Source organism: Lactuca sativa, chromosome 4 (genome assembly GCF_002870075.4).
Source record: "Lactuca sativa cultivar Salinas chromosome 4, Lsat_Salinas_v11, whole genome shotgun sequence".
NCBI lineage: Eukaryota > Viridiplantae > Streptophyta > Magnoliopsida > Asterales > Asteraceae > Lactuca > Lactuca sativa.
Genome location: NC_056626.2, coordinates 147012894 through 147024315, shown reverse-complemented (window position 1 = coordinate 147024315; position 11422 = coordinate 147012894).

Genomic DNA, 11422 nt, shown 5'->3' with positions numbered 1-11422 from the left:
GTCTAGGGTGTTCTAAGTCCGGGTTTGAAAGCCTTAAGGTCGTATCTAAGTCCCAGTGATGATTTGGAAGGGTTAAATTGCTCAAAAACCCCAATTTTATGTGTTTACGGCCCAAGCATGTTCCTTGGCCGTAAACACATGTTCCACGTCCAAAATCACAATTTAAACATAGATTTGAAGGCTTAAGAGGTTGGATAACAAGTTAGGAAGGTTACCTCTATGATTTGGAGCCTTAATTCATTGATTTTGGACCTAAATCTTGGGTGAGGAGAGAGGTTAGAGAGAAGAGAGTAGTGAGATGAAGCAAAAGCTTCAAATGAAGGCTTAGAAAACTTTAAATAGTGTTTGGGATTTGGACACGGTGAAATTCTACCCGATACCGGCTTTAGACGGGGCTTTTGGTCGCACCCGACCAAGTTGCCGTAACCCGATATGGTTGATTCTAGAAATGTTCCGATCACTAGAATGGGGTTTTAGAATGATTTCTAAATGCATTAGGACACCCATTAAGTCATTTTAGATAATTACAATTTAATGACTTAACTAAATAGCTAAATCGGAAACGAATTTGGAAACGACGATTGGTTGATTGAAATGGATTACGAAAAGGGTTACAAGTAATGATACGAAATTTCGGGTTGTTACATTATCCCCCCGTTAGAGGGAATTTCGTCATGAAATTCAAAATTAAGGTACAATACAAGATACAAATCATGGATCTGGAAAGAGATGCGGATACTTCTGTTTCATCGAGTCTTCACGCTCCCAAGTGAACTACGGTCCCCGCTTGGCATTCCAACGGACCTTCACTAACGGGATGCCGCTTTGCTTTGTACGTTTGACTTCTCGATCCATGATGTCGATCGGTTCCTTCACGAAGTTGAGGTTTTCATTGATCTCGATCTCGTCAATGGGAATCACTAGGGTTTCATCAGATAAGCACTTCTTGAGATTTGAAACATGGAAGACGGGATGAATGTTACTGAGCTCATGGGGGTAAACGAAGTTTTTAGGCTACCGGACCGATCCTGGCGAGGATCTCAAAGGGTCCAATGTACCTAGGGTTAAGTTTCCCACGCTTTCCAAAGCGTACCGTGCCTTTCCAGGGTGAGACTTTCAACAGGACACGATCTCCAACTTGGAATTCCAGAGGTTTCTGGCGGTTATCAGCGTAACTCTTTTGACGATCTCGTGAAGCTTTCAATTGTTCCCGGATTTGGATAATCTTCTCAGTGGTTTCACGGATGATTTCAGGACCAGTGAGAGCACTGTCGGGGACTCGACTCTTGGCTAGCTGTGTATCCCCCACCTCGGCCCAGCACAGAGGGGATCTGCACTTGCAACCGTAAAGGGCTTCAAACGGGGCAGCCCTGATGCTGGTGTGTCCCATGACTTTCCGAAATCAATGACACACGCTCTAAGCATGTCCTCCAGGGTTTGGATAGTTCTCTCACTCTGTCCATCGGTCTGAGGATGATAAGCCGTAGTCATGTCTAGTTTGGATCCAAGAGCCTTCTGAAGAGACTGCCAGAATCTGGAGGTAAACTTGCTATCTCGATCAGAGATAATGGATGCAGGTACACCGTGCAGTCGGACTACCTCTTGGATGTAAATCCGCGCGAGTCCTTCCATCTTGAATGATTCTTTAATCGGGATGAAGTGAGCGAACTTTGTCAAACGATCGACAATTACCCAAATGGTGTCGTACCTACTCGGACACTTGGGTAGTTTGGTGATGAAATCCATGGTAATCATCTCCCATTTCCATTCGGGTATCTCGGGCTGCTGGAGCAGACCTGAGGGTTTCTGGTGCTCAACTTTAACCTTGGCGCAAGTCAGAAACTTGCCCACGAACGTAGCTATCTCAGCTTTCATGTTTGACCACCAATATTGTTTCTTGAGATCCAAGTACATCTTGTCAGAGCCCGGGTGAACAAAGTATTTGGTCTTGTGTGCTTCTTCCATGACAATCTCCCTGAATCCTCCGGACTTTGGAATCCAGATTCGATCCATGAAGCAGTAGACTCCATCACCTCTGATCTCAAGTTTCTTTTCCATTCCTCTCAAGGCTTCGTTTGACACGTTCTCGGGTTTGAGGGCTTCTAACTGGGCTTCTTGGATTTGCATGGATAAGTTGGAATGGATGGTCATCGTCTGGTTCTTCACTTTGCGGACTGAACTCTCCTTTCGGCTAAGGGCATCTGCTACCACATTGGCCTTGCCGGGATGGTAACGGATTTCACACTCATAATCGCTGAGTAGTTCTACCTATCGTCGTTGCCTCATGTTCAAGTATTTCTGATCAAAGATGTGTTGCAGGCTCTTGTGGTCAGTGAAGATCGTACACTTGGTCCCGTAGAGGTAATGTCTCCAAATCTTCAATTCAAAGACTACGGCTCCTAATTCCAAGTCATGTGTGGTATAGTTGACCTCGTGTGCTTTCAGCTGTCTAGAGGCATAAGCAATTACTTTTCCTCTTTGCATAAGCACGCAGCCTAAGCCTTGATTAGACGCATCGCAGTAGACAACGAAGTCCTCTGTCCCTTCGGGTAGGGACAGAACAGGCGCGCTGCACAAGGCTTTCTTCAACTTCTGGAATGTGGTTTCTTGCTTCACTCCAACAAAAGGGTACACCTTTCTGGGTTAGATTGGTTAAGGGTTTGACGATTCTAGAAAAGTTCTGAATAAATCTCCGATAATAGCCGGCGAGACCCAAGAATTGCCGGATTTCTGTGGGCGTTTTCGGTGCCGACCAATTCTCTATCGCTTTAATCTTGGAAGGATCTACATGAATACTCTCCTCGCTTACCACGTGACCGAGGAAAGTTACCTTCCAAATCCAGAACTCACACTTTGAAAATTTCGCGTACAACTTCTCGGATCTAAGGGTTTCCAACACTAGCCTCAAGTGTTGTTTGTGATCTTCTTTGCTTCGGGAATAGACAAGTATGTCATCAATGAATACAATGACGAACTTATCCAGATAAGGACGACACACCTGGTTCATCAGGTCCATGAATACTGTCGGTGCGTTGGTTAGACCGAAGGGTATCACTACAAATTCGTAGTGTCCATAACGAGTTCTGAAAGCTGTTTTGGACACATCACTCTCATGAACTCGTAGCTGATGGTACCCTGACCGAAGGTCTATCTTGGAGAAGTAACTGGCTCCCTGGAGTTGATCGAAGAGGTCATCTATTCGTGGAAGAGGATATCGGTTTTTGACGGTCAACTTGTTCAGCTCGCGATAGTCGATACACATCCGGAAGGATCCATCTTTCTTCTTGACAAACAATACCGGAGCTCCCCAGGGTGAGGAACTCGGTCTAATGAATCCTTTACTGAGCAACTCATTGAGTTGACTGGATAACTCCTACATTTTTGCTGGAGCTAAACGATACGGAGATTTCGCTACAGGAGTAGCTCCAGGAATTAGGTCAATACGAAACTCGACCTGACGCTCGGGAGGAATTCCTGGAAGCTCTTCGGGAAATACATCAGGAAAGTTACAGACTTCGGGGATGCTCGCGAGGTCTTTAACTTCCTGTTTCTCGTTGATTACATGGGCTAAGAATGAAATGCACTCCTTTCGCTGGAGCTTTTGAGCTTTGATGCAGGAAATGATACGAAGATTGGAACTAAGTTTATTGCCATAGATTACGAGAGTTTGATCCGAAGGAAGGTTGAGACGGATGGCTTTTTCGAAACAAAGGATATCAGCATGATTGGGACTCAACCAATCCATGCCAATGATGACATCAAAGCTCTTTATGGAAACTGGCATCAGATCAATGGGAAATGAATGGTCATTCAGGGTAAGGGTACAACTTACGAATATCTCGACGGTAAACGTTTCAGTTAAAGGTTGGGGATTATGTTTTAGGTTATGTTTGAACGAATGACTAACCAAGCTTCTTTCAGCACCCGAATCGAAAAGAATACTAGCATATGAGTTGTCGAGAAGGAACGTACCCGAGACTACAGTGGGATCGGCGACTGCTTCCTCCCGTCCCATGACTAGGACTCTTCCAGTGTTATCGGCTGAAGACTTCTTGGGGCAGTTCCTTTTAAAATGTCCAACCTCTCCATAGTTATAGCAGGCTTGACCAACTCCTGCTCCAGATGATTGATTGGCCGATTGGGCCGGAGCTTTGCAGAATCGGACTGTGTGCCCCTTCTTACCACAATTGGTACATGATAGTTCTCGACAGGGGCCAGGGTTGTGATGGTATTTGCACTTGTCACACAGAGGAAGATTACCAACATATCTACTAGTAGGAGTTGGAGTTGTGGATCCCACAACAGAAGCAACAACAACGGGGGTAGTAGCAGCATGGACTGCTACAGTCTGCTGTCTCTTGGAGGATCCTTGGGAGGATTGACCCTTCTTCTTCTTCCAGAACTTTGTTTTCTCACCACTCCTCTTGGTCGGCTCAGGAGCGGTGGTGGTTTCCTAGACATCATCATTGTGATCAATTAGGGTTTGGGCTAAACTCTTGGCACTATCATAGGTATCCAGACGTGCAGCTAAGACTTTTCCCTTTGATGGCTGGGTCAGCCCCTAGATGAACTTTTCTATCTTTTTACTTTCAGGAGTGACCAATCCCGGGCAAAGAAGTGCGAGGTCATCAAATCGAGAGGTGTATGTTGCAATATCGGAACCCTTCATCTTCAGGTTCCAGAGCTCGTGCTCTAGTTTTTGCATTTCACCACGGGGACAGTATTCGGCTATCAGGAGTTCTTTCATGGCTTCCCAGCCCATGGCGTTGGCTACGGGTAGGGTCAGAGATTTGACTCGGACATTCCACCAAGTCAAGGCTTTATCAATGAAGGTACAAGCTGTGAACTTGACCTTATCAGATTCCGCACAGGCACAGATTTCAAAGATGGATTCGATTTTCTCGAACCATCGGGATAAGGAAATGACACATCCAGTGCCATCGAAGGATGTTGGTTTTGGATTCATGAAATCCTTATAGGAACCCTCCTTTCAGTGTCCCTGATTGCTTTCTTGATCCGGAGTTTGAGTACCACCTCCCGTACCACCGGAACCACCGGTGTTCAATTGATACATAGCAGCTGCCATCGCGGCGGTAACAGCTGCCTGAAATACCACGGGGTCAAATTCAGGAGGAGGTGGTGGCGGAGGGTTGTTGGTCTTTGAGCTGGGTCTCTTTCTGGGAGGCATCTTGATCTAATAAGATCAAGAAAGAGAGGATGATAAGTCCTCTGAACCGAATTGAGAGATATGACAGATATATATTTCGAATAAGCGATAAAGCAGGAAAGAGTTATCAAAGCAGGTAAACAATCGCTAACGGAATGATCAAGGATCTATACATGAACGAGGATTTCTACAAAGGATTGGCTCAAGAAATACTCCCATAATATTTCATGATTCGCTACGACACTGGCTCGATGTTTGTGGTATTAGGGTAAGTTTTAGGCATGCCGCATACCACAGTCACTCCCAAGCACATGTTGGCCGTGTCTCGAATGAATATAGTTGGCCAGGCTATATTGATCCTAGACACGACTACATAACTACCCAGGTTTAACCGCAGCGTACGACACCGATTTACTTATGTTTTGTTCTACTTGTAGTTACGGATCTCGACGGTTCAGTATACTTGTATACTTTTGAAAATACTTATAGTTTGAAGATACTTTTAATTCAGAGCACTTAGGCCCTTTAGTGTTTATAGTTTTATACCATGTAAGGTTTGGTATACTTTATTCACAATAAACAAGGGCTCTGATACCAATCTGTCACACCCCGAAAACCGAAGGCGGAAACATTTCCGGGGTTGACTCCACGTTGAGTATCAATTCCAATGCACATAGTAAGTAAAGTAAAACAACCATTACATTACATATTGAAAAGTTTTACAATTGTTTCAAAAGCAAAGTTGTACAGTTGTGATACATAGTATATATATATAAACAAAATGAAACAGGTCTTCTGCGCACTCCATCTTTGGACAAAAGGATCTTCGGTACCTGTTCTAACGTTGACCTGAGAACACAAGCGGTTTGAAAATCAGCATAACGCTGGTGAGTTCATAAGCGGTTTTGTTTTGTGAAAATGTTCAAGTTTCCTTTCTGTTTCTGAAAATATTACACAAACCAAGAAAATCCCATATTTTCTTAAAAGGTTGGTTAATGGTTCTCAAGATGAAAAGCAAAGTAAGGTTGTACACTGAAAACACGTTTACCCTTGTGAAATGTACAGTTAGGTTATCTGTTTTGTTATACTGTTCTGGTTATGTACAAATGTATTCCCAGGAAAGTCCCATACATTCCTGATTGTTGGTTATCAAATGTAAAAGATGTATTCTGAAAAACATGTTTACCCTTCTGAGATGAAAAGTTACCCGGTTTGTTACCCTTTTTTTTATGTATAATGTTCCCCACGAAAGTCCCATACTTTCCTGACTGTTGGTTACCAATGTGAAAGATGTATACAGAAACCTGGTTATCTTGTAAAATGTATTACATTGTTCATTATTACTATTAAGTAAATTTCTGTTATCCTAATTGCGAGTTCCATAACCATACGATAGACTAGATGTGGCAATAAGTAGTCCACATCACCTTATGACTTTCGTCACCCTTGAACCATTTCGGTTCGGCTGTAGCTAGCAGCCAGGTGTGGGGTAGTCAGCCCCGTATAGATCTATACACTCAAGTCACGCTCTCTATCCTAGAGATTCTAGTTACGGGTGCAGTCCTCCACTCGTGTATCTCTGTGGAGTGTTCGCCGAGGACGTGTCTCTAATCATACAGGATTAACAATTTACTAGTAATAATATGATAATCCTCCACACGCGTATATCTGTGGAGTGTTACTGAGGACAAAACAGTGTACAAGTTTTATGTTCAAAGGTTCTAATGTCATGCTTTTAACTGATAAAATGTGGAAAACCATTTGCGAAATATATATAAAACATAACAGTTTAAAATCCATTTCACAAATATATGTTTACGTGATCTGCATGTTCAAACGGTTATCAGTTGTAACAATCAGTGTTAAAAGCATATAAAATGTGAAACACACACATGAAAACAAGTTTTGAGTACAAGTAATTCCTTGTACTTTGCTTGTGTTCCCCCCTGAAAACAGTGAAAAAGGGTAGGGGTATGAACTCACCAGACGAGGAAATGTGACGATTTCGGATGCTAAACGTTGGTTCGGGGTTTGATTACTCGCGAGGTCCCTATGTAAAATGGAATAATGTCCAAATATATCTAATTAGATTCACAAATACTAATTAGATGGGACATTACACTCCAATGAGCTAAAACACTCCGATTCGGATTAATAAACATCGCATAATAACTTTCAAATTGCACGTCCAAATATCTTTTATCATTCAAACTTCACATCCAAACATTCTTTAGTATGATAAATTTAGTTTCCTAAGGAAATATTAATATAAATTAATATGTGGAGGGTTATTTGGTAACTTAACCAAAGTATAGGTTCCAATACTAATTTAGATAAATTAAATGGACTTAGTTTGTAAATGACTTCCAAATAAAGACTACAAATGGGTCATTTAATTTATAAGATTTAAATCTTGGACTTATGTTCATAGATTTTTCAAGTAAGGGTAGTTTGTGACATTTTTAAAATGAAGTTTGAAATGGTTAGGACTAGTTTTGAAATATTTCCAGGAGAGGGGTGAATTTTGAACATTTTAAAATGAAGTTTAAAAGCTTAGGACTAGATTTATAATTTTTTTGAGAATGGGGTTAGAAACATTTATTTGGCATGTATGTTTGGTTAACAGGAGGTTTGTAATCTCTTCTCTTCTCGTCGAGTCCATGCACACACAAAAAAACAAAATGGTCTTGTGGCTTTCTGATCGATCGATGAAGGGCAAGAACCAACAACAAAACAACAAGACGGTGGTGGAGGTTACTTACAACCATAAGAGGTGGTTGATGGCGGTGGCATGAGCTTCGATGAAGTGGCAGGGGTAGGGTTTCGAGTAGTTGCTGCCTTTGGTTCTCCTTCTGTTTTCGAGCTGAAATCGACAAGGGGAAGGGTTGGGCTAGTGGTGGTGCTTAAGGAGGGGTTATAAGGAGCTGTTTGGTGGGTTTAGGGTGGTGGAATAGTGGTGTGTGGTGGGGTGTGTGTGTGTAACTAAGAGAGTGAGATAGAAAGAGTTTAGAGAGAAATAGATCAAGAACTTGAGAGGGGAGATGATGGTTGATGTTGTGAGGATTGAGGGAAGACATGAGCTTCTATTTATAGCCTAATGAGGCACTTACATGCCTAAGGAAGCCATACTCTCAAATAAAATCAAACACTCAAGATGGACATAGGCCTTGTACAATTGGAGATGGGGTGTAAGCAAGAAGGAAGGGAGTGGTGGACGGAGAGAGGCACGTGGGCTTGAGAAATTGGGAAAAGAGCTGATTTTTCTTTCTACTAGCAAAGCCATATGGGCCCCACATGAGGTTACACTCTTTAAATACCCAAAAACACACATAATTGGGTGCGTCAGGGTCCTGATGTCAAGAAATTTTTGGAACGTGTCGATAGATATAGTTTAATTCAAGGATTTCAAAAACTCATACAAATTAATTTATCGAGTTACGGAACTCCAGGAAATCGCGTTTAAAGTTTCGCGTCTAAATAGCCCATAATGCTCGATTTTTCGATTTTTGCAAATATTTTTGCTAAAAATATTTTGAGTATGTAATCAAATATTAGGCTATAACATGAGCCCAGCAAAGCTCTCGGAATTTCCATCAGAGGTGTGTAAGTGCCTCAACGAATCGATTCAGTTTTACACGATTAAAGAAAATTAGTGTTTTACTTTCTGTTTTCTTAAAACTATCGTATATTTTTCATACGAACTCCATTTTGGACGTTCTTTAAATTTTCAGAAATAAAGTAACACGTACTATAAGATTTTAATGTTTGATTTGCTTCTAACTACTTAATACAAATTTTCAGTTTTCCCCAGAGGCATTGTGCAGTGTTACAGCTTGAGCTGTTTGATTTGTTTGACATTTTCCACATTTGGAAGTAAGGTATCGTTTGATATCTTATAATATTTGAAATGAACTCATTTATTTTACATTAGATGCACTATAATTGAATGAGTTAAATTACAAAAATAATTATTGTAATTTAGTCGTTTGTAGTCTATGACCTAAATTCCGGGATGTTACAATAAGTTAAAATTAAGAAATATACTTATTTGATTACCTACCTCCCATATATTGGGTTCAACCATTCAACATATGCAACCCTTTTCTTTATCTCTTCAGCTAGCTTATATGTATGTCCATATGTGGAATAATAACCAATATAAGGATCTAAATGAACTAATAAATCTCTCTATCAAACTCATTTACATTGGGAACTCATGTAATTTAGCATGATCATGCCATCTATTTAAACACATGGTGAGCGTTATTTATCAGATTGTCAGAACAATATGAGATAAAGAAAATCTGACAAATTTATAGTACCTACAGACAGAAAAAGCAATGCTGACTAGAGATGCTCCTTTTTACAACCTCAACTCATCCATTATTCACCAAACACACATAATGATGGATAATTGGTTATGAAAATTACACATTTAAAAATACTCCAATATTTTCACATCAACATAAACAGATAACTAGAATAAAATTAAAACCTAAATGAAGTAACTCGATTAACTGAGTTAAGAAAGCAACAACGAACACTCGATACCTTGTTTCAATTGATTTCCTTTTGTTCTAGTTATCTCAGTTTTCTCTGAATCCAACACATTACCTATTTTAAACAAGACAGTGTTAAAGACTTAAATCTAAACACTTGACAATCAAATATATAAAGAAATAAAAAAGGAAAAGACAAAGGCTAACTGGATACAGTAATACAACGAACCTGGATACACAAACTTCTTCCTTTTGTGATTGAGTGTGTGTTCTAATGGTGAATGTTATATAAGCTTTTCTTAGTCAAAAGTGAAGAAAAATCACCACCGTTGTGAGGTGGTGGTTGCCGCTGTGAGCCACTATCGACCACCACCGAGGTGGCAGTAGGTGGTGGTCGACCTAGTGGAACCCTAATCAACCTAAAAACCTAATCATTGGACCTAATTGGCATGTGTTGGGTTGGAAACCCTAATTACGGCTTAGAAAAGCCTAATATTAGAGACTCTTGTTTGGGACTTACCGGGACCCGCATTTTGGACCGTTGGATTGGAATAATGAACTATGTCCGACCATATTGTATGATTGACCTACTAGAATGATGGGCTTAATGTATTAAGTCCTTAATGGGTTAAGAGATTCTTACTTAGACCTAATCGTCATTTTATGTGAAACCCTAATCGTGTCTGGGCTTCAAGTTGGGCCTTTCTTTGGGCTTAAGTGTTGAGGTTCTTGTTGGGCCATATGAGAACAAGTGTATAAACTAGGCTATTTGGATGGGCTTTAGGGTAAGGCCTATGTAAGGGGTTTGGGCCCAATTTGGAAAATTGGTCCATGATTGAGCCTTGGTTAATTATTTGGCTCTTGGGCCTTCAGAGTGTAAGTTTGGGCCTTGGTCTTGGACCAAGCTTTGTTAGGGCTAAAATGGTCTTTTTACCCCAAGTATGGATTTATGGTTATGCATTGGAACCCAATTGTTAATTAGGTGTTGTTTTGATGTTGACAATTCATGGATCTGTCAGCCAGCAGTCAGAATTTTATCCACGAGACTTCAACAGTACGAGGTGAGTTTCCCTTCGTAGAATCCGTGGGTCGAAGGCACCAAGGCTGGCCCACTAGTATTGATATAGATTAATGATTGTCTTTGTGATAATTATTAAGATGGTAGGTATTGTTTTGATGTTTATGTGAGATATGCATGATTTTATATGGTAGTGGTAAGGGTGAAATAGACCCCGTCATGGGTTGGAATAAGACCGAAGGGTATGTCGAGCACCCATATATGCTCGACAGGGTAGGTCGGGCACCCAAATATGCCTGACAATATGTTTGTGTTGTTATTATGTGGAAGTGGTAGGGGTGAAATAGACCGGAGGTTAGGTCAGGAACCCAGATATGCCTGGCAGGGTAGGTCGAGCACCCATATATGCTCGGCAGGTGTAACACCCGTAGACCAGACTAGTCAATTTAGAGACGATAAGCATCAAAAATGACTTTTTAATAGAAGATTATTTAGAATGAACAATCTTAACTAAGTTGTTGTATATGTTATAAGGATTTCGTACATGTAAAGAACGTTGAAATCCGAGTTATAACAAAGAAGTTATGATTTTCTGAGTTTCAGCTTAGCGGTATGCAGCCCGAATACTCGATTTGAGATCGAGCGGTTTTTAGCCGAAACAAACTAAACGAGAATTGAATATCTCGTCGATAGTAGTCCAACGGTGAAAAAACAGACGAAAACGGATGTCGGATGAAG